The sequence below is a fragment of the Protopterus annectens genome, chromosome 9.part0, assembly GCF_019279795.1.
Source record: "Protopterus annectens isolate FY-2018-M chromosome 9.part0, PAN1.0, whole genome shotgun sequence".
NCBI classification, from domain to species: Eukaryota; Metazoa; Chordata; order Ceratodontiformes; family Protopteridae; genus Protopterus; species Protopterus annectens.
The window spans coordinates 778,085,871-778,109,747 of record NC_056743.1 but is presented as its reverse complement, the minus strand read 5'-3'; the positions used below and the strand labels follow the sequence as shown (position 1 = coordinate 778,109,747).

Here is a 23,877-nt window from a genome sequence, read left to right as displayed (position 1 = left end):
GAGGAACAAACCAAAAATATAAGGCAAAAATCTGGACATTCTGCAAAAATCTGTACAGTTGAGAGGTATGTCTGGAAGGTTTTGCTTAACAGTATTTTAAAAGGAGGAGCTGTACCAACATCCTGGAAGAAAGTGGTGGTAGCTGTAATACCTAAATATGGTAGACCCATCAGATCCAGCTTCGCATATGCCTGTTTCAAGTCTAAACCATGATTATATAGTGTTAATGTCCATAATGGCTAAAAGAATGGCAAAGGTAATGCCAAAACTGCTAGATATGGATCAGTGTGGTTTTGTGGAGGGGAGGCAGACATTTGACAAGATTAACAGATCCTGTTATGGCAGCTAAGGATATTTGGGAAGAGACTAAACAAAGGATAATACAAAAACTAAGAAGAGAAAAGATAAAACAAAAATGAAAAACTGGAAGCTCTGTTTTATGGACATAGATAGCATGATACAAGCAGTCAAAATGTTATTAGCCCTCTTAGTTTTATACACTGGTCAGGAATATTTTTATCAACCAGAGGAGAAGTTGTGGATAGCAATTAATGAAGAGTTGAAGGATTTTATCTGGGAAGGGAAGATGTCAAGAGACAATTGGGATAACTTGATCCTTCCAATAGAACAAGGTGGTTTGGGATTACCTGATTTGAAGGGGTATTTCAGAATTACACAGTTAAGGCTCCTATACATAGTACGAGCAGAAAGATAAAATTCAAACTGGAAAGGGATGATGATGAAAGGAAACTCAAGAAACAAGGAGACACTGGGATTTTAGATGCAGATCCTTAAGGAGAATAACAATAACCATACAGAATATTATATTCATAAAGTAGCAGAAAATATTCTAAGAACTAAGCCAACTTGGGAATGGAGAAAAGAGATTCTACTGATAGAGATGACTGCAATTTGGGATACAGACAATAGGCAAGAGGAGGCTAGAATTTACTGGTGAAAACTGGCAAAGGAACCAAGGTATTGGGAGCAAATAGACTAATATGTAACTGTACTGCAGGCTTTGGCTATTTATATCTCTGTAACAACAGATTATTTTATAAATTTTCCCTAACCACAAAGAGACTGAAAATGTTTGAGTTAGAAGGCTTTTTACTTAAAGCAGTGGTGGAAGCCAGGACTAACAAATATCAGGAGTTATAGTCTAAAAATTACAGACCTTTACTAAGCATGTATGGAAATATGTATAGGTATAAGCTTACACATCTCACCATGCACTTTTTAGTAGTTTTAAATAGCTATGTCAGATGTATTTAGATGCCACAAGCAAACACATTCACTCAAAGTTTATGAAAAGTAAGTTCAGTGCCTTGAAACAGTGTTATATTATAACGACTGCATAATGTTACAGGTTTGTTACAAGCAGGTATTACTCCAATTCCAAACTTTGAGAAGGACCAATCAACATATGTGAATTAGCTCCTAAACTTAACAGGTGAATACAATCCACAAGATTTCAACAATTAAGCACTCCTGTGCCTAATATAACCTATCATGTGTTCTGTTCACTTTCACTGGGAACTCCTACCACTTCAGAAAGAGATTTGCCCTGCACCCACCATTGCCTAACTTCAAGCTAGGGTGCAGGTCTCTCCATCTAACTCATTTTTCCTTCAAGGCTGACTTCTTTTCATCTTACACCTCCAGCCATGAGCCACAGTCAGTCTCTGCAGCATTATAAGGTATACACTAGTACACACATCTCTTTGTACAGGAATGTAAGATATACCCTGATATACACATCTCTCTCTCTGTACTACACCATTATCATCATTATGAACCCCTTTCCCCCTATTCTGCATTGGGTTGGGGTGTTGAGTCAACTGTTGCTATCTACGTTAATTCAATGCTACTCTCCTAACTTTCTCGACAGTCATGCCTGGGTATTGAAGGTCTTCTCTCACACAAACCATCCATGACTTTGCTGGATACACTTGTTTCCTCCTGCCTTCTTCCTGTCTGTCCCAAATCTTCTAGCCTTGAACTCTTCATTCAGATTTCTCTTATCCTCAATCACCCCTCCCAGATTCTTGAAGTTGTTAACCTGTTCCACTATTTCTCCTTCTGCATCAATTTTCATCTTCTGTTTTCTCCAGTTGCCAAAACAATTGTCTTATCTGTACTCAGTTTCATCCCATGTGCCTTCAGTTTTGCATTCCATTCCCCATCCTTTGCTGAAGCCCTTGCTCAGAGTCTGCCTGTAATGTCACATTATCTGCATACAGCAAGTTTGTTTATTTGTCCCCTCCAACATGTTTGCTAATCCAGTCCATCACCAATATGAACAGCAGTGGTCTCAGAGCTAAATGCTGATGTACACCTGCTCCCCAAAAGGATCCCTTCTGTGAATCCAAACATTGTTTATACTTCTATCACTGGGTCCTTGTACATAGCCTGCATTAATTCTGCCAATGTTTCTGGAACTTTGAACCACTGGAGGACTGCCCAAATCAGCTTTCGTAGGACCTTATCATATGTTTTCTCCAAGTCTAAGAATGCATGTGTTGGACTCTTTCCTCATCTCTAGCATCTTCTCCGGTATCAGTCTCACTACAGATATTGTGTTGGTCGTGCTACATCCTGACCTGAAATCAAACTGTCCATCTCCCATCTTACTTTCTACTACTTTACATAGTCTTTTATGGGTTTATATCAGATGATCGAAAGCTGAGAATATCGAAGCGCCAACCCTCAAACTGAAAACCTCTAAACTGGTAAACATCGAATGTGAAAAAAAAATAGTACACACCCAAAACAACATAAAAAATGCTCTATGCAGGGGGGGGGGCAAGCCTCCCTGCACCCCCCACACCCCCGCTAGTTAAATATACCAACCCTGTGATTGCACTACAGTGCAGTAAAGGGAAATCGTCCCTTCCCGTACTCTATGGCGATCTCCGCTTTATGCTTCAATGTTTTCCGGTTTCGAGGTTTACAGTTCGAGGTTTGGAACTTCAATATTCTCAGCTTTTGATCTTCTGATATAAATCCGTTTTTTATCAGTCACCCTATCAAGCACTTTCATGCAGTGTGACAGGAGTTCAATACCTCTGTACTGCATACACTGCATGTAACTCCATCATCATCATCATCATAGGCTGTATCTGGGACAGTGCATGTAACTCCCCAGGATAATCCACACCAAGAAATTGTTTCAGAACTTCAGCTATGTATACATAGTATTACATGGTTTACTGTATAACTTGTTAATCTCTGCTACATTGTTTTTCACTGATGTATGTGAAAGCTATTAAGGCTCTCTCCTATATTATAATACACTATAATATTGTTTCTGTTTCTGTTTTGTACTGCATTATATTCTAATGTTTGTATTTCTCTTGGAGCTTTTCTCCCCAGGCCTCCGCTGAAAATGGATCTGTGTCCAGTCGGACTTTCCCAGTAAACAAATGTAAATAAATAAATAAAAATAAAATAAATAAATAAATAAATAGAGGGGGAAGAGGCCAAGAATTTATTCTGACTGGAGGCTAGAGATTGCCTTCCCAATCAGGGATTAATATCAGATTATAGACAAAGAGAAAGAAATAGGGGGATCCTAAGTGAAAGACCAGTACTGGTGGAGTTTTTAGTAGAATCTAGAATAGAAGCAGTTGTTAATTTATACCCCACATAGACTCCAAGGAATTTTTCCTGAGTTAGACTGTAAATGTTTGAGGTATGATGAGGAGGATAGCAGTAATCGGGAACATATTTTGGGGGGGTGTAATTAGTTGGCAGACTTTAAGAAAATCCTTGCAGACTACTCTCAGAAATACTGGGTAAGCAAAATGGTATAACTAAGGACATTATTTTTTTTTTAGCTATGATACAGAATCAGAATTGTCTTGACATAGTAAGGCCTTGCCTAGTCTAATTATGGTGGTTGCCAAAAAAGCAATTACTAGAAAATGGAAATCAGAGTCTAACCTAACTGTACTTGAAGTAGTGAATATAGTAACAAAGATAAAACAAGTACACACTACATACCACGACATAACCAAAGCTTTTGACATAATTCTCCATTCAGATATAGTAGAAAAGCTAAATAAACTGGGAATAAACACTACTGGATTGCAATGTGGCTTACAGAAAGGATGCAGGAAATCAAAATACGGGAAGTTACCTCCACAAAGAGACCAATGAATCCCCCATGGTACTGTGCTGGGACCTCTCCTGTTTAGCATCTACTTTTCTGAAGTAAAAGCCAATACCCAGGGCCTCTGACTGACTACATCTGCAGATAACTGCAAGCTAGGAACAGTTACTGAATCCCCAAATGACGTAGCCATCCTACAGGAAGGTCTGTCTCAAATAAATGACTTATGCTGAAACTAAATGGCAAAAAAATGCATTATTACATCCTTTGGGAAGTCATCTACCCTGTGGAACTACCACATTGACAATATGCCCCTTATAGCTGACCCAGTTGTTCAGGATTTGGAAACTTACATGGACAGTGAACTAACTTTTGTCCAACATATGTCTCTTGTTGAAAGAAAGTTCTTGTATATTGCATAGCTTATAAACCAAGGAATTATGTCTAGATCTAGGATTTCATTGGCCCTCTTTACTCAGCCCTCATTAGGCCAGTCATTGGCCCTCTTTGGCATGTATCTGTTTAGATACATGCAACAACTGGAACACTCATATAGATACCTTATTTAAAGGATTCTAGGCCTAAATAAAATATCCTACATGGACTGACTCAAAGCCCTGTAACTATATTTGGTGTCCTGCAGACTGCTAAGATGTGACCTATGTTTGGCATACAAGGCATCCTCCGATCTAATACTGATGGATTTACTGCACATCAGCAAGTAAATTGGCATCAGAAATACTCAGTCTAGGGATCTTAACCACTTCTGCAACATCAACAGAACAGTTTTTAGGGACAGGTATATCTCGCAGAGGTTATCACTGCTCTTAAACAGACTCCTCATCCACATAAAACAAAGTTCATCCCTGTCCATATTCAAGCCCAACTTGGGTCTATGAATAGGAAACAGAAAATACATCCCAGGACAGACTTCGGTAATACTAATGGACAGGGGTAGTTCCTAAATGCTTTATTCCATGCATGGGTCCCTCCATTTATCTATGGTATGATCCTAGTTATTCTCATTTGGGGTAATATATAATTATCGACCATGAGATGGGTAAGACCAGTCTCTAAACATATAGGATAGGTTAATTTGAGTATAAAAAGGGAAACTGGCTTGGCCTAAAATGCCCACAAGGGCAGCTAGCCTAATACTTACCTACGAACATATGAAATTGTTACTTCTCAGCTATTGGTAAAGTAACTCTAATGTGTGTGATAAAATAGTCGCCAGCTATTGATAGTTACTAGCTCTATACTTATGATCTCTTTTACACTGTTATGCATCACCTGTGACACCCAGTATAAAACTGACCAAATACGCTGATGTGTGCACTCCTAAAGCAATTGGCCTTGCTCTTGTTGCACTTATGATGAGTTTCACCTAATTTAATGGTAAGGTTTTCCTCATATCAGACCCCCCCCATGACACGACTATTTGAATGCCTGACCCACCTTTCATAAATTGTGCTGCTCTTATTTTGCCTTATTCTGTCACTGGTAACAGCTGTCAGTCTAAGCTAACAAACTTCCTTTTGAGAACAGAAAGGTAATATTATATACTTTTTTAGCAGCAATTTAAGCTTTTAGACTTTATGACACTTTCATCAGGGGCTTGGTATCTGAAAGGGTTTTTGTAGTCTTAAAGCTTAAATTGCCTATATTGTAAAACCTATACTGGTTCAATAAATGGTATCATATCATCTCTGTGTTGAATGACTTTCTGTCACTCACTCACTCACTCACTCACTCACTCACTCACTCACTCACACTCATTCACTCACTCACTCACTCACTCACTCACTCACTCACTCACTCACTCACTCCCATCCTTCTCTGCCACTTCTGTTATTTTCTCCCAGTTATATGCTAAACAAATCAGTCATAAACTCCAATGGTTCTGCACATGCACTCCTAGACAGGGTGAATGTCCAAACCTCTTACCTTCATCGCATCCTTCTGAAGATATACTACACTTTTTTAACATGTTGTTCAGCTGTCCATCTTTCCACTTCCCTCTGGTGTGTGTGAACAGCACTTCCATACAGATTTCTGATGCCTCTTCCTCTCCTCAGCTTTCCTATGTGTCTCTCTGCTTCATTTAGTGCTGTTTTCCAACATAACTTACATTCTCTACCTATGTCTAGAGTAAGGACATAATAAATGCCCACATCAGCTTCAGTCCCTTCATCCACCACTGACTTTCACACACCTTATTACCAATTTTCTCTTCTTCCTACTGACTAACAACTTGATGCTTGCCTTCCTGTCTTACATACCATGTGAGACTCCTTTTTCCAATTACCTACTCTCTCTCTCTCTCTCTCTCTCTCAGTCTGCCACAGTGATGCATTTCCCCTCTGCTCTCAATTTCAGCTAGTAATCCTGTATACCTCCAAGCTTGGATTTAGGAATAGTCATATAACTGTCACTTGTATGATAATCATCATGCCATGTCTTATTGATGAAAATGGTGCACAGATTTGGGTCTTAACCAAAAATATATACTTGCTATTATGGCATCACTAAAAGACTGAGATATGTGCACCTTGGAAGTGACACATACTCAAATCCTGGATCCTGCCATGACATTTTTGAAAACCTTTTACTATCTTGGACCCAACCTGAACCAGTGTAAAAGGAATAGATAACAACATCTAAATGCATTTCATCACTGTTCAGTACATTCCCCAGCTGTAACATTGTTAATTTGTCTCTATTCGTATGTATTTGTATGTCTGTTTGGGGCTTTTCCCCTCGGGTCTCCACTGAAAAAGGGTAATTCTTACCCAGCTGGACCAACCCGGTTAACAAATGCAAATAAATAAATAAATGTTCTTCTTACTTTAAAGCATAATTTTGTTTTGACAGTTTTGTCATTTTCCAGGCCATTCTGTGCTATTAATCTATGTTTTAAGTTTCCTGTTTTATATGCACTTCATAGTGATTTTCAAGCATGGTTTACATTTCTCCAAAGATTTTAGCTATCTGCAGTCACTAAACAGCATGCACATTTTTATTTAAGTGGATTATAACACCAAAAAGGTTTGATAACTCTCACTGAGTGCTTTTAAATTTCTCTAGTAAAAATCTTCATTTTTCTGTACTTTAATCAGTAAAGAAAGCAACCAGCAGTCAGGTACTGCAATGAAACTGCATAGAACACATAGTAAACATCTGATGCTCTGCTTTATTTATAAGTACATGGTACATTCATACTTATCAACTCCATGAATGTCTGCACCTTGTATTGCTTTTCAGAATCATTAAGGTACTCATCACTTGCTGCACAGATCAGATAGACACATGTTGCCTTAAAGCATACATTTGTTGTGTACTTGCAACCTCTTCACTTTGTCTCCTCCACCTCATATGCTACAACACCTAACAGCAAAAAGAGAGAGGAAGAAAGAAAAGTCAGGTAACCAGCACCTTACCACTATGTGTTTTTATGATCTTTTCATAAATCCACATCTGTGAGCTTCTGTGTATTTTGGGCTCATACCCAGCAGCTAACTAGCTTATGGTCTTACAAAGCTTTACAAATGCACGATGTAGTTTAAGCAGTGTTGTATAGCCAACGAAGAAAGGGCTCATTGCATCATATTTAAAATATGATGATAAAGAACATATATCAGAGAGTGTTATAGGAAAAACTCTGTCACTCTGTCCAGGGATTATAAAAATAAGCAATAACTTTGAATACCGCCATTCTCCGTGAATGGAAAAGACAGCCTGAAGGGGAAAGTAGAGAAAAAAATTCATTTTCTTGGAAAACAGAGTGTGCCAGGAGAAGAGGACAGTTTTCCAAAAAACAATTCATTATGGCCGAATAATAATTAATAATAATGATAATAATAATAATAATAAGATGTCTTCTGTAGACATCCGTACTTCATGGAACGCCATTGTAAAAAAGTTGTTTTTGTTCTCATATTCTTGCCATAGTGGTCTGTTTAATGAGCTCAAACTCCTTGGTTATCTCTCCAGCAGAAAGTTATTTTTAGTGTGCCCTTCCTAACTAGTTAACAAAGACTAAATGATTAACATTAATCATAGAGGATGTCTGACTGTATATGTATTTGTTAAAACCTAATGTGCCAATATAAATCCATCAAATGTGCTTTGCTTTCTCAGCTTTGGAAAAACTAAGACTGCTTTAATATTACTTCTGATATTAGAAATAGCAAAATCCCTAAAGAGATACATTGAGGACTCAGACAGGGGAAAAAAAAGAAAACTCATAAAAAAGAAATTTGCACACAATTTTTGCCTCTTATACATTCATATGTTCATAGACAAGCACTAGGCTAGCTGCCCTTGCTGGCATTCTAAGCCTATCCAATTTCCATTTGAAATGCAGGAATTAAACCCTGTATCACCTGTCTGTGAGATAAACACCTTAACAATTATACAAACCCTCTGGCCAGGATGGACTGGGGCTACCAACTTTGGGGCTACAGCTAGAGGAACAGTCAACCATCTATAGAGGAAGGCGAGGAGGAGGAAAGGAGAGGGGAGATTAAGATCCCCCAGCCCTGTGTCATCTGCTCCTGACTACACGTATTTTGTTATACTCTTAACTTCCCTAAGGGCAGGAGCATGCAATGGTATAAACATGTGCTCATGAGTACTCCCACCCATGACAGCCTGACACCTGCCTCCACTCTGCAAGCATGAGTATTTCCATGGCACTAATGCTGCTCTCTATCCTTGAATCAGAGCAGGATTTTGCTGCAAAATCCAACACCCTCCCCTGACATAGACAAGCTGGCAAATAGCTACTCATGCCTAGCTTCTCAACCAGCTCTCCAGCTTTCCAGGTTGCTAGTCAGTCCTGGGTCACCAGTACTACATATGGACAACCTGCCGATGAGCCAGCAGACTGGCATTGTTCAAAGACATTTGTAATTCTATGGAGGCTATGCAAAATGATAAATAACATTATTTTAGCATCTGGCTTTAGAATGTAGACATGAGATAGCTTTGGAGTTTTTTTATATTTAAGTGAGGGTATGACCAGCTACAGGACAATGGTAATTTCCCCCATATGCAGTTTCTTTCAAGGAATCACATCTTTCATGGAATCTTTACTATCAAACTGGATCTCAGTAAACTGCAGTTTGACAAACTTAAAAATATGTCCTTGTATTCTGCTTTGTGTTTGTGTCCCCTACCACCGCCACCAACCTTGACCATTCAACTGTATATGGCCCCCATGACAACCTTTTTTTTACAAAATCCTGCATAGAAAAGTGTGAGTGACAGTTGGGGACAGATGTATGAACTTTGCATGTATAAACCATGCTAAGGTAGAACAATGTCAAGCAATGGCATTTTGCAAAATTGTAATAAGGTAGAATAAGCCACTGCAATGGTATCACATAAAAGTTTGCTTAGCTAGGCAGCACTGTGTTTTGATTAATATTGTGTAAAATAAACTGTATTACCTAGTTAAATTGTGCAAAAATAGAATCTGAAATAGGCACATTAATATGTATATATATATATGAGTAGTGCATAACAAGACACTGTAATGAAACAGTACAGAATGTAGTTCAGACAAGTGATCAGATATGTTTTTTGGAACCAAATAGCAGAATTTGACACAAGCACACACATTTATGTACCTATTAAATAATATAGATTAATTTTAGCTGGTACAAAATTATAGGCTTGCAAACCACATGGTGACAGAATAAGAAAAAATATGCACTTGCTCAGAAGGGTGCTCAAATAGACAATATAACACAATATTGCATTATTATAAAATTTCTTGGTCATAAGCAATGCATAAAGCAGAAATTTGTATAAGCTCATTTAATTCAGTATTACTGTGGCAACATATTAGATGTTGCCAAGGGGAAAAACAGAAATAAAATAAAGCAGAAATCCTTAAGAAGGGTATATATGAGCAAAACACATTCTTACTGTCTAGACCAGTACAGCCAAGAGCCTGAAAGATGCTTCAGAGCTGACATTTCATGATCCCTTAAACAACTGCATTTCAAGGGTACAAGCTTAATAGCTACTCAAGTACATGGTTTTGACCAACTTTTTATTTCAAATTCCACATTATAAGTGTCACTGACAAAGACAAGGTCTTAAGATTCTTAAATATTGATAAAACCCAAACACTTTACTGAGTCACAGGAATAAAATCAAAATCCTTTATTTAGCATTTTCATCTCAAATTACTGAAACTTCTTCAGAATATTATAAAAAGTAAAATAACCACCTTCAATAACATTTTAAAACATGTCGTATGGAGTCTATTAGTCAATCTGTGAAGGTGTTTAAGCCTCTGTTTTAAATCTCTTATTTAAGTGACCTGAGTTTCAGAATCCCTTTAATAGTAATTGTGTAATTTAGTCCTGGGTTATTATTTGCATTTAATTTCAGTTGCCATTACATTTTAATTTTATTAAAAATGTTTCATAATCTCCTCCCCTACTAATACCACTTGATCCAAGACAAAGAACTTACATTTCCTTAAGTCCTGATACACTGAGTAATGTCTACATAAGCATTTCTTGTATAATTTTTCTTTACAGCATACACTTTTTTCATAAGTCCTGCAAGACAGTTTATGAGACATCCTACCTATGGAGAACACCTTTCAGCTGCACAAGTGACTAGACAGACAGGTCTTGTAGAGATGCGTGTGTATATTACCTTAACCCACTAGCAAGAACCATTTTGTAAAGACATTTGAACCTTCATTGCTAAAACAGCATTACGTGCGCATGCCACTTTTATGTGCCTTTGGGTTTGTGTCTCACCTCTTTGGTTTTTTTTTAATTTTTTTCTAAAATACTTTTCACATTCAAATCATTTTTGAAAATGAAGAAGGGGTCATTACCCACTATCGAAACAATTCATAATTACCTTGGAGTATTTTTTTAGTTAAGTTAAGGATATTTTAATGTCATAACAATCAGTTCTACACTCTATGGCATCCAAACACAGATTACTAGCTTCTTCTCCTGATTGCCATCTGGGGTTAGTATACTTTCTTGCAATTCAAAAATGGGAAGGAGTTTGTCTTTTCTGCACTTCACCTCTTGAAATTAGAATTAGTTGCATCTGTTTTGTACTCTGTATCCTTCTTTTAAAAAAAAATCAATCATGTTGTTCATTTTCCTGAGGTGTTTTCATCATTAATTATCTGCCCAGAAAACATAAAACCTCATCTTTACTGACACTCTCTCTTTTTTCTTTTCTGTACACATTAGAAATAAATTGCTTGCGTGTTCAATCAAAAATTCAGTGTCCAGGAACTGTACTTTAGTTGTAGACATTACGCAGTAAATTCAAGGAATGTAGTGGTGGTGGTAATGTATGAAATACACTCTTCAAAGTTCTCAGTGTCACCTCACCACAAGAGAAGAATATTATCTGTAAAACAACCATAAAACCCCAGCAGTTGTTCAAAGGGAGCCAAAACTGATTCCTTCCTCATTCACATAATGACAGATCTATTTGATTCTTTACAAAAAAATAAATAAACAAATCACAAGGGCTTCATGGGATAACTCTAGAACTTTGTGCTACTGGGTTTACAATTTAGTTCAACTACATTGCCAGTGGTTCGGTTCTTGAACCCTTCACTGAAACTGTGGACTGAAACAGAGACTTGTTAGTGTTGCATGTATTTTATGATAGAGATATACATTTCAGAAGATAGTTTTTGGTTTTCACATAACTCCAAAAAACAGTGTCAATGTATTAATACTTTCCTGTAAAATACTTAATTTGCTAACAATGGCCTGATATATGAACTATACTTACACACATTCATCAAAACCAACCCTACCCTTTGTCAGCTTTTATTATCCTTAAATCTGAATTGCCTCTTAGTCCTTTTAGAGCAGTTTTTTTCCTAATTAAAAGGGATCTAATTTCAGTATTGCATATTTTTTAAATGTTCCTATAGTTTGATTGAAGGAGAATTAAATATACTCTAAATTCTTTCTTAAACTTTATTTTTAAAATGTTGCCATTTTTAAGAATTGCTAGAACACAATTAAAATAGCATGGTGGTTACCTATCACTGCTAGAGACACTTTTATGCTGTGCAACATATTTTTAAACTACTAAATCTAGGTCACTGCCCCTAAGCCAGTAATATAATTTTCACTTTTTTTGAATATACCCTTAGATGACATTACCATGGAGCATTGTTATTAGACAAAGCCTTTTAAGTAAGTAACTGGACAAACAGCATAATTTATTTATTTATTTATGAATGCAAGAATGCATCTATGTCTTGTTGATATATTTTCATGGTACAGCTGAGGTGGTATCATACAGATTAGGCAAAATTTGGACAACATACCTGTGATTTCCTCTACTATTTCCTGTTTCATGGGAGAGCAGGGAGGATCCAAGCTACGAAAGGGAGTAATGGTTAGGAAAGGTCATAAGACTAATGATATTAAAGTTACAAAGGATTTTGCTGCAATTGTTTCAGTAGTGGACAAAAAAGATATAATTTGAACACATTCAAGAAAGACATTTTCAGTGACAAGACTGTATTACAACTGATGATAGAGGAGTAACCCGATTCCCCCTTGTAAAGGTGTTGAGCAAGTGTAATGCTTACAAATGTACCTATCTCGGAGTCTAGAAAATTGCAGGAATATGAGTACAAAGGTAGAGTTTGTCATGTTAAGCAAATAACGGTGAAATTGCAGCCAAACACTACTGTTGCTAAGGATGCTGGTGTACACCTTGTTTCCAGAAGAGGTGAGATTGTAGTTGCTTATGTCAGATTGTGGTTGCTACTCCAAAGGAATCTAGAGGTATAGAAGTGTTGCTAGGATTAAGAGACCTTTGATGAGCATACATTACAAAGGCACTGATGTTTCTGAGTTTAATGGGTATTTCATGTGGTATTCTCTTGTACAGCCACAGGGATTCATTACAAGAGATATGCACTGTATTATTCAAAGAGGTAAAGAGACATTTTTAGGTGTGACTTTTGAGACTTTTGGTATCTGGATGAAAATTTTATTTATTTTATTTAAATGTTTTTATTTGTTGCATGTTGGTGGGCTGGTATACTGACTATTTTCAGCTATGACCCAGGTTCACAGAGCAATTAATAGTATATCACTAAATTGAACAAGACCATGCATTAGGTAATAGTATATAATTCAGTTGTGCAAGACAATACAGTATAAAGTTAAAGAGAGTAATTCAGCAGAATGATTAATGTATTGTGTGGAAATAAAACTGAGTAAGAGGATTGCATAATGTTAAGTATGAGTGCAGACATGGCAAGCTAGTATGCAGCATAGCCAAGCCTATAAGTACACTAGTGAGGCTGCAGAAGAATCTGTACGTCACAGTGTTGACATTTCCTTTGATGAGTGGTTATCTACCCCTGCTTTGTGGAGGTGAGGCTGAAGAAGAATCTGTACGTCTCAGTGTTGACATTTCCTTTGATGACTGGTTATCTACCCCTGCTTTGTGGAGGTGAGGCTGAAGAAGAATCCGTACATCACAGTACTGACATTTCCTTTGATGAGTAGTTATCTACCCCTGCTTTGTGGAGGTAAGACTGAAGAAGAATCTGTACATCACAGTGTTGACGTTTCCTTTGATGTGTGGTTATCTACCCCTGCTTTGTGGAGGTGAGGCTGAAGAAGAATCTGTATGTTACAGTGTTGACATTTCCTTTGATGAGTGGTTATCTACCCGTGTTTTGTGGAGGTGAGGCTGAAGACGAATCTGTACATCACAGTACTGACATTTCCTTTGATGAGTGGTTATCTACCCCGCTTTGTGGAGGTGAGGCTGAAGAAGCATCTGTACTTCACAGTACTGACATTTCCTTTGATGAGTGGTTATCTACCCCTGATTTGCGGAGGTGAGGCTGAAGAAGAATCTGTACGTCACAGTGTTGACATTTCCTTTGATGACTGGTTATCTACCCATGTTTTGTGAAGGTGAGGCTGAAGAAGAATCTGTATGTCACAGTGTTGACATTTCCTTTGATGAGTGGTTATCTACCCTTGTTTTGTGGAGGTGAGGCTGAAGAAGACTCTGTACTTCACAGTACTGACATTTCCTTTGATGAGTGGTTATCTACCCCTGTTTTGTGGAGGTGAGGCTGAAGAAGAATCCGTACATCACAGTGTTGACATTTCCTTTGATGACTGGTTATCTACCCCTGCTTTGTGGAGGTGAGGCTGAAGAAGAATCCGTATGTCACAGTGTTGACATTTCCTTTGATGACTGGTTATCTACCCCTGCTTTGTGGAGGTGAGGCTGAAGAAGAATCCGTATGTCACAGTGTTGACATTTCCTTTGATGACTGGTTATCTACCCCTGCTTTGTGGAGGTGAGGCTGAAGAGGAATCCATATGTCACAGTGTTGACAGTTCCTTTGATAAGTAGTTATCTACCTCTGCTTTGTGGAGGTGAGGCTGAAGAAGAATCCGTACGTCACTATGTTGACATTTCCTTTGATGACTGTTTATCTACCCCTGCTTTGTGGAGGTGAGGCTGAAGAAGAATCCGTATGTCACAGTGTTGACATTTCCTTTGATGAGTGGTTATCTACCCATGTTTTGTGGAGGTGAGGCTGAAGAAGAATCCGTACGTCACAGTGTTGACATTTCCTTTGATGAGTGGTCATCTACCCCTGCTTTGTGGAGGTGAGGCTGAAGAAGAATTCGTATGTCACAGTGTTGACATTTCCTTTAATGACTGGTTATCTACCCATGTTTTGTGGAGGTGAGGCTGAAGAAGAATCTGTATGTCACAGTGTTGACATTTCCTTTGATGAGTGGTTATCTACCCCTGCTTTGTGGAGGTGAGGCTGAAGACGAATCCATACGTCACAGTGTTGACATTTCCTTTGATGAGTGGTATGTCACAGTGTTGACATTTCCTTTGATGACTGGTTATCTACCCCTGCTTTGTGGAGGTGAGGCTGAAGAAGAATCCGTACATCACAGTGTTGACATTTCCTTTGATGACTGGTTATGTACCCCTGCTTTGTGGAGGTGAGGCTGAAGAAGAATCCGTACGTTACAGTGTTGACATTTCCTTTGATGAGTGTTTATCTACCCCTGCTTTGTAGAGGTGGCTGGTTCTGGAGGTTGCTAGCCATTGTCTCTGAAACAACTGAAGTTAGATTTGTTAATAATGTACTTATGTAAGGAATTTTTTAATTCCTGTAAAGCATCTAGTGTTTTAATATTTTTAGGGAGATGGATCTAGGTGGCTGGGTCAAGATATGAGACTGTTTTTCTCCTGGTTTTATTTCCCTGACTGTACCTTAAGGTTAGCTTGATCTCTGATGAGAGTTTGGATCTTAACAGTGAGCAGTATCCTAATTTTTGTATTTTGAATAGAAGACAATGAGAAAACAAGGGAACCCTGTCATTGACTGGTACTCAGTAGAGTCTCTTAATGACATCAGAATGGTGGGTGTGGGAGTCTGCTAGTAATGCATATCTGAAGCTTTTATTTTAAACTATTTCTATTCTTTGGATCTTATGCTATGAGTGTAGAGTTAGTAAGGCTAAGCGATAGTCAAGCTTGGGGAGAACATTCTTTGGTAAAGCAGGTCTAGGGTTATCACCTGTCCCACTTTGCAAGAGACAGACCCTCTTTGGGCAGTTGTGTCCTGCGAAAAAAATAAAAAAAATGGCAAATGTCTTGAGATTTTAGGATAAAAATATTTTGCATAAAACAGTTGTTTTTTTTCTGAAATACCTAAATTTTATATGAAATAGCATAAGCAACTCAAATGCTAAAAAAATAAGATGTTATTTTGGCAAAAAAAGTGAAGTTCTATCCTTTGTACTAGTTAAGGGTATGTTTTGTCTTGCAAAATCTGACATTTATACAAAAAATGTCCCATTTTTGACATGTGAAAAGGTGGCAACCCTGCAGGTCTAGCTACTGGAGCCAGCAGGTAAGACATTTTATAGCAAACTTTGAGGTAGGACTCTGTAACATTATCTATGTGAGCAGTGAATGTAAGTGCAGGATCTAGTGTAATGCATAACTATTTGTATTCCGAGATATTAGGGATAATATTACCTTGAATGTCTTTCAGCAAAAATTGGGATAAGCTTCATACTTTTTGAGTAAAAGTAAATAGATTCAAATTGGTTTTCTTTGGATGGATTAATTGTTTGTTATCTGTAGATAAGTTGAATAAAATAGAAAAATAGTCTTTAACCTGTGTCTTTATTACATTGAGTATAATTTATTAGTTTCTAGGAGTAAAATGTTATCTACGTATAGGTTCCTAGGCTCATAGGTAAGTACTAGGCTATCTGCACTTGATGGCCATTTTAAGCCTAGCTAGTATCCGTTTTTATGCTCAACTTAGCCTATCCCATTGGGTTAGATATTGGCCTTACCCATCTCATCCCATGGTCAGTAATTATATATTACCCCATTGAGAATAATTGGGATCATACCATGGATAATCGCAGGGGACACATGCATGGGATAAGTCCTTTAGGAGCTGCCTCTGTCCATCAGTAGACAGAGGAAGTCCTGGGGTAAATTTTATGTTTCCAATTCATTGACCAAAATTACACTTGAACATGGACAGGGATGAACTTTATTTTATGTGAATGGGGAGTCTGTCCCAGAGCAACGCTATCCTCTGCAAGATATACTTGTCCCTCCAAACCATTTTGTTGATGTTGTAGAAGAGGTTTTTATACCTAGACTGAGTATTTTTGATGACATTTGACTTGATGATGTGAAGTAAATCCATCAGTATTGGATCAGAGGATGCCTTTTATGCCAGACACAGGTCACATCTTAGCAGTATGTAGGATACAGAGTGTAGTGACAGACCTCATATCCTTTTAGTAAGGCACCTCTGTTGGCATTCCAGTTGTTGAATGTGCTTGGACAGATACATGCTAAAGGGTGCATTACATTCAGTGATTTGCTTAATGAGGGCTGAGTAAAGGGGGACAATGACATCCTTAGATCTAGACAAAATCCCTTTGTTTATAAACGTTGCAATATAGAGAGGCTTTCTTACAACAATGGACACATGTTGGTCAAAAGTTAGGTCACTGTTCACAAAAGTTCCCAAATTCCGAACAACTAGGTCAACTCTCAGGGGCGTATTGTGTAATGTGATAGTTCCCCTAGGAGAGATGACTTCTCAAAGGAAACTATTGAATCTTTTAGCATTCAGGTTTCAGTCGGTGATTTTAGAACCAGTTATTTGCTTGGGACAAGCTTTCCTGTAGGATGGCTGAGCCATTTGAGGATTCAATGACTGCTCCTAGCTTGCAGCCATCTGCACATTTATTCTGCTACAGCCCTTTGGTATTTGTTTTTACTTCAGAAAATTATAGTGTGAGTTCAAGTGTAGGTAGATCCATTCTTAAATCATTGATGAATAGTGAGAAAAAAAGTAAGCCTAACATCAAGTCGTGTGAAACATAAGAGTTAAGACTACCATGGCAGAAATACTTGTTGCTATAACAGACTTAAAAAGCTGTGTCAGAAAGGTAGCTAGTAAACTATTGTCCCCAAAATTATGTATTTTGAGTTTATGTAATAAACATTTATGGCTGACAGACTCAAAGGCTCAAGACAACTGGCCATAGCTGTCAATATGTTTAAAAAGTTGAGTATATTGAAGTGTCTTAAATGTTTTTGCAATTGGAAATAAATTTGAGATGGTCAGTAGTCATTGTAATCCTTGGGAGAAGATACCTTAATTAGGGTGATAATGTTTGAAAGCTGGTAGAGTAATGTCTGAGATAAGGGAGAGCTTAAATATGAACATTATTGGTTAGGTTAGATAGTTTGCTGTTTTTTTTTTTAGGAAGGTGGGTTGAAGGACACTAAATTTGGCTGTGTAGGAATTTTAAGTTTTGAAATAGCTTTTGTTTTTCTTTGTAGAAACCTCTGGAAAGTAGTATGTGTCTGCATATTCTGCTAATGGGTAGTAGTGAGGAGTGTTATTGCTATTTAAGTTTAAGGTATAGGACCAGGAAGAGGAAAGTGATTGGTTATATCTTGAATCAAAAAGGACAGAAATGTTCTGTACTCTTCAGCAAATTATATATTTGTTGCCCCTATGTAAGCTGAGGTAGAGGATGAATTTGTAATTTGTCCTCTCAGTTTTTATTTATTTCACTCCACAAATGTTTGGGTGTACTGACAGGATATTTGCTTTTGTCTTACATACTGAACTTTAGCTGTATTTATAATTAATTCTGGTTGTTTTCCTGTGGGTTAGGTAGTTATGTTTCTAAGATTTCCACACATGGTCTGTGTTTCATGTCTGCTGTCTGAGCCTATGGCAGGTTATTGGTAAGAGGGAGTCTTAAATCCTTGAGAGTGTTGAGGTAATGTGTTCTATTACAGTGGTTGGATCTAACATATTATAAAGATCATTCCAATCAATAGATGCAAGAATATCATTTAGATCTATACATTTCTGGTGAGGAAAGGATCTGCCAACAACAATTTGGGGTGGCATTTTTGGGGAGCGAAATGATCAGTTTGAAAAGACAGGACAATAATTGCTGAAGTGGTCTGGTAGAATGATCAAGGTAGCACATCTGTGTTTAATATTAGTAATTATGAGGTCTTGAGTACAGTCCCTATTTGTTTGAAGGTCGGGCATTTCGGGAGTCTTTACTACCTGTTAAAGGTTATATTGCTGCAGCATTCTATTTAATTGCTTACCTTCACGTCTAATTGTATTTAGATTGAACTTTCTCAATATGATTGTATTTTTAGGAATGCCTATCAGGAACACATCAAGGATAGTTAGCTGTGTTATTGTAACTGAGGAAGGAAGGTGGATATATATTGAAGTTATGAACAGATTATGTGTTTGCTTTGCTGAAGCTGGCATGATACTACATTAGGTGCTTTATCATTAGAAATATTTTAAATGATAGTCGTTATGATATTAACAACAGTGTTTTGTTTAACTAAAATGACTACTCCACCTTCAGTTCAAGAGACTGGTCATTCATCTGAAATCAAAGTATAATTTGAATGTATAAAGGTTGAAGGGCAGATATTACCCTTTATCCAGGTTTCAGAGGTGGCTAAAATATGGGGCTGCTCATTGACTAGCCAAGCTTCAGTAGTTGTCCATTTATTGTTGACGCTGCATAGATTAAGAGAGGCAATTTTAAGATATTTCATTATTTGTAGGATATTTATAGTGGGATTTAGGAGGGAAGACTGTTTGGGGGTCCAGGATTTGTATGGACATCACCTACCTTGAGTGTTTTAAGTGTTGTGAAATAAAGCTTAGATAATAGATTCTGGGTGGGTTATTACTAACTGTTTGAGAGTTTGAAATGTGCATTATCCCTTTTTATTTTATGAATGTCAGTTGATCTATAGGTTGAGATTGGGCATTCCTATTTGAATGTCGAAGTCTGATTGTAATTTAAATGTAATTGTTTTTTAATGTATGAATAGAGGTTGTCTGACATCCAGATGCAGCTGGTAGATAGGAGAGTGGTTGGGAATACAGACAGAATAAGCTTAACATTAGTCATAATGAGCTAGAAGGGGGTATATTAATGTTGAATGAATCTTATGAAGGGAAGAATATACTTGCAAATGGGGAGAGTTAATTGAATCTGTGATATGAGAGACTGCCTGATAGAGCACTAGATGGAGTATATAAGTTAACATATGACAAGTAGACAGTAAAGTGTAAAAGAAGATGCCTGAAGCTTAGCAGCCACCAATAGGTTAATTATATTGATGTGTAGGAAATGCGGAAAGATGGACCTAAGAACCTGCAAGCGTGAGCAGAGTTTGGTAACTAGAGAGATAGGTGCCTAACTGCTATCTCTTCTGATTGGATTAATGAGAGAGGGAGGCTGGAGCCTGTCTGCCACATAGGCTGTCTAGAAACAAGAGCAAGAATACAGGGATAGAAGAGACGTAAATGATGATCTGCTACCTAGGCTACTTGAAATTAATAGAGAGGAGGATAGAGCTGCCCATCTGCCACCTAGGCTGCTTACAAAATTGAGATAAGGAGAACAGAGAAATTGAAATGGAGTAGAGAAGTAAGACAATGGGAAAAGATAGCTTGGACTAGAGTAATTTGGGTGAAGTTAATTAAAGGAGAGTTGGGAGGCAAGCGCCCATCTGCATCACCTTGGGAAGTGACTGAGGAGTGTTGGAGCCTAATTGTCACCTATGTTATTAGAGTGATGAGAGAAATGTTGGAGCCTAAAGTTTAGGCTGCCAGGAAAAGTGAACATGAATATATGGTAATGAACTGGGACAGGGGTTACAGGTAATGAGAAACTTAGACTGCTATCAATAATTGGAGAGGAGGAAGTACTAGCATTTATGGAAGAGGCAAAGAGAGAAAAGATAAGAGAGAATGAAACTTGTAGATTGTACAACCTCGATATCACCCAGGCTAAAAGGTATATTGAGAAAGAATGGAAAAATCTGGAATATGTAATGAAAGGGTAACAGTGTAAGCTGAAGGTATTAATATGCTAGTTTTTGTATTAAATGGGAATCAAAAGATGGATGTAATATCATGGAAGGTGGGTGAAATTCAGAACTTATACATTCACTTCAGAGTTGATGGGGATGATGAAAATGAGTTACAAAAATGAAAGAGTGATAATCCTGAAAAAGAAAATGCACAGAAGAGGGGTATGGACTGAGGGTCGGGACACATGAAAAATTAGGTTCTGGAGCATCTTTCCATGCTTTTTTATGTAAGAGCCAAAGATGGGAGCTATATGGCATATATTACAGGACAATCTAAGTGATGTTATTTTTGTGGGGATTGTCTTCTTTTGGGGAATAATTGTGATAAAATATTATTAATGTGGAAAATATAGAAATTTGAAATGTGACTGCAAATTTTATTCAAGATTATGTAAATCTGGCAATCATTTCTGGTTTGACTGTAATGCTATACAAGGTAATGCTATACTGCAATGCTATACTGACTCATATCATTACTACACACTTTACCTAACAACCCCTCCATATATTTTCATTATCTTCCTCTTTTATCTATATCAACACTTTTACTAACTTCTTTCCTGTAACTAATACTTTTTTTTTAGCAACACATAAATGTACCGTCTTATTAACTATTCTAAGCCTATTAAAATTATTCATTACTTATTATGTACTCATAAGTGACAGACTCCCTGTTAGTAAATGTATAAAATGTATAAATATGTTTTTTTTCTATTATGTTGTTTATGTTAACATTGTTGAAACTGTGTGGAGCTTTTCTCCCCGGGCCTCTACTGAAAATGGACATATATCCAGCTAGACTAGCCCGGTCAACAAATGTAAAATAAATAAAATAAAATAAGGTGAATAAGTGAAAAGTGAAGAAGAAACTGTTGAAAATATTGAACATATCAGTGAAGAGGAAGAGGGAAACATTGTACAAAGTACTACTTTACTAGTGGAAACGGGCAGAGGATGATACTGGGGAAGTAGCTGAAAAAGTTTATGAAAAGTGTCTATAGTTGTAAAATGAAAAGAGAATAAAAATGTAGGAACCAAAAATAGATATGCAGTTCTGTAATTTGAGGAAATAGAAGATAAATATAGTTTGGAAGAGATAGAAAGATTAAAAACAATGACCACAATTAGCAAAATGGTTAGCGGGGAAAAAAATTGGAAGACTGAATATAAAGTAATAAACAAACAGTATCAGTATTAGCTGTAAATGTTAACAGCATATAGGTGGAGGTTGTTGTTGTATTTTTCAGCTTTTCCCGGTTAGGGATTGCCACAGCGGAACTCCGGTCTGCTAATGATCGGCAGTAGATTTTTACATGCCGAGTTGCCAGCTCTGACGCACAACCTTCAACGAAGGTACGCCCATTCACGCATGTCTCCACATGTAAGACGCTTTAGCTGAGAATCGAACAGGATAACGTCTTACTGTGAGGTGACAATGCTACCATAGCACCACCACCGCAGCCCAGCATAAAGGCGGATGTACAAAGAAAAAAATTTTTTTTCTAAGCTTGTTTCCTACCTTTCCTGTAAGTCGCCTAGTCCAGATACAGATTTGCTGTATCCAGGACTGTTTGTAAGCTTCTGAGCCCCCAAGCTTTTCTGTGCTGGAGGGAAGCCTTCTAGCTTAATTTTGTTTCTTAGAACTAGCCAGTTTTCTAGTTTCAGCACTCAAATCTGTTTCTTTGAGCTCAGCACTTGTTCAGAACTCATTGTAAACACTAAATAAGCTACAAATTACTACAGCACTCAACTTTCCTCACTTGTCTAGAGGAAAACAGTTTTTAGTACTTAATAAATAAGCATCTATCTAGGCATGTCTATGGGCAAGGGCGCCCGCAGGCAGGTGCAAGGGGGTGCACTTGCACCCCCCTGGAATCGGCTACGGCTAGATAATTAAAAAAAAAAGTTTTTTTTTTTTTACGCACATTCTCCTTTAAGAAGGAGTCCAAATAGTCCCGTCGCAGGCGTGCTGACATCATCGTTGTCAGTTTAAGGTTTGTGAGCGGGAACTCACACAGGCGGGACCTAGCAAGCGGCAGCACTTTCAGAAAGAGAGAAGATGGGAGCGGGACCTGACGACTGGAAGATGGGAGCGGGACCTGACGACCGGAAGATGGGAGTGGGACCTGACGACCGGAAGAGAGAAGATGGGAGCGGGACCTGACACTTAGGTGTGTGAAACGGAAGATGGGCCAGGTGTACATGGTGGTGGGTAGTGAATAAGGCTTGAACCCTGTACCTTGGGCCCAAGTGGCAAGAGCCTGAATTCCCTACCCACCACCATTTGTGAAAATGTTGCAGGATTTTCCCTCATACTTTTTCTGTTCCTCATAAAATCTGTGGTTTCTGCATTTGTGTCCTTGTTGCCTGACAGCTACATGTTCTCTGGTTTTATTCTTGGCTGTCTGGAGTGTTTCTCCCTGGGCCTCTGCTAAAACTTAGCTGCTTTTTTTTTTTTTTTCAAAGTCAGACTTTCCTGGTTAACAAAAGTTAAAAAAAATGGACACTTGTCAGACTTCATATTCTTCAGAAAGTGTATGTTAACAAAAGCTTTTATTCTAGCAATTTTCTAAGTGTACAAGATGGATATTTGAAATGTATCCCTGTGTTTGGGACTGTACCCCCCCCCCCCCCATTATTGGCTTCGTCCAGGTTTTGTGCTAGGGTTGAGAGTTATGGTAAGAACTGAATTCACTGAATATGTTTGAGGGCTGTATTCACCCAGTATTGGCTTTGTTCAGGTATTTATTGGCTTCATCCAGGTCTTTTGCTAATGTTGAGAGCTATGGTAAGAACTGATTTCACTGAATATGTTTGGGGGCTATATTCTCCCATTACTGGCTTTGTCCGGGTGTTATTTGCTAAGAGGTTGAGAGCTATGGTGAGAACTGAATTCACTGAATGTTTGGTGGTTGTAGTAGTCACCCATTATTGGCTTTGTTCAGGTCTTTTGTGCTAAGAGGCTGACAGCTGTGCTATGGTGAGAACTGAATTCACTAAATGGTAGCTATTTAAGTTTCAGTCTTCCTCTTTCACAAAACAGTTTATTTGGTGTAGTGGTATGTTGCTCTGACTGTTTTGCACGGGGTCCCCTGGGTTCAAGACGTGGCAGTGAAATGTATGGTGGTAACGCAGCATTTTATTCTAGCAACTTTCAAACATTATACAAGCAATGTTTAAAATGTGTCCCTAGTTTTTGGCCTTTTGTGTCCCCCCCGCCCCCAATAAATTTTGGCTTTTTCCAGATTTCTTGTGCTGAAAAGTTC

General features: G+C 37.8%; 1 long non-coding RNA gene across 1 annotated transcript; it reads right to left on the bottom strand.

The window, feature by feature from the left end:
- Positions 1 to 22,532: 22,532 nt before the first annotated feature.
- LOC122810908 lies at positions 22,533 to 22,876 on the bottom strand. Its single transcript, XR_006366147.1, has 2 exons — positions 22,738 to 22,876; positions 22,533 to 22,683 (listed from the first exon to the last, which is right to left on the bottom strand). It is a non-coding gene; the product is annotated as an uncharacterized LOC122810908 (long non-coding RNA).
- Between the last annotated feature and the right edge of the window lie 1,001 nt (positions 22,877 to 23,877).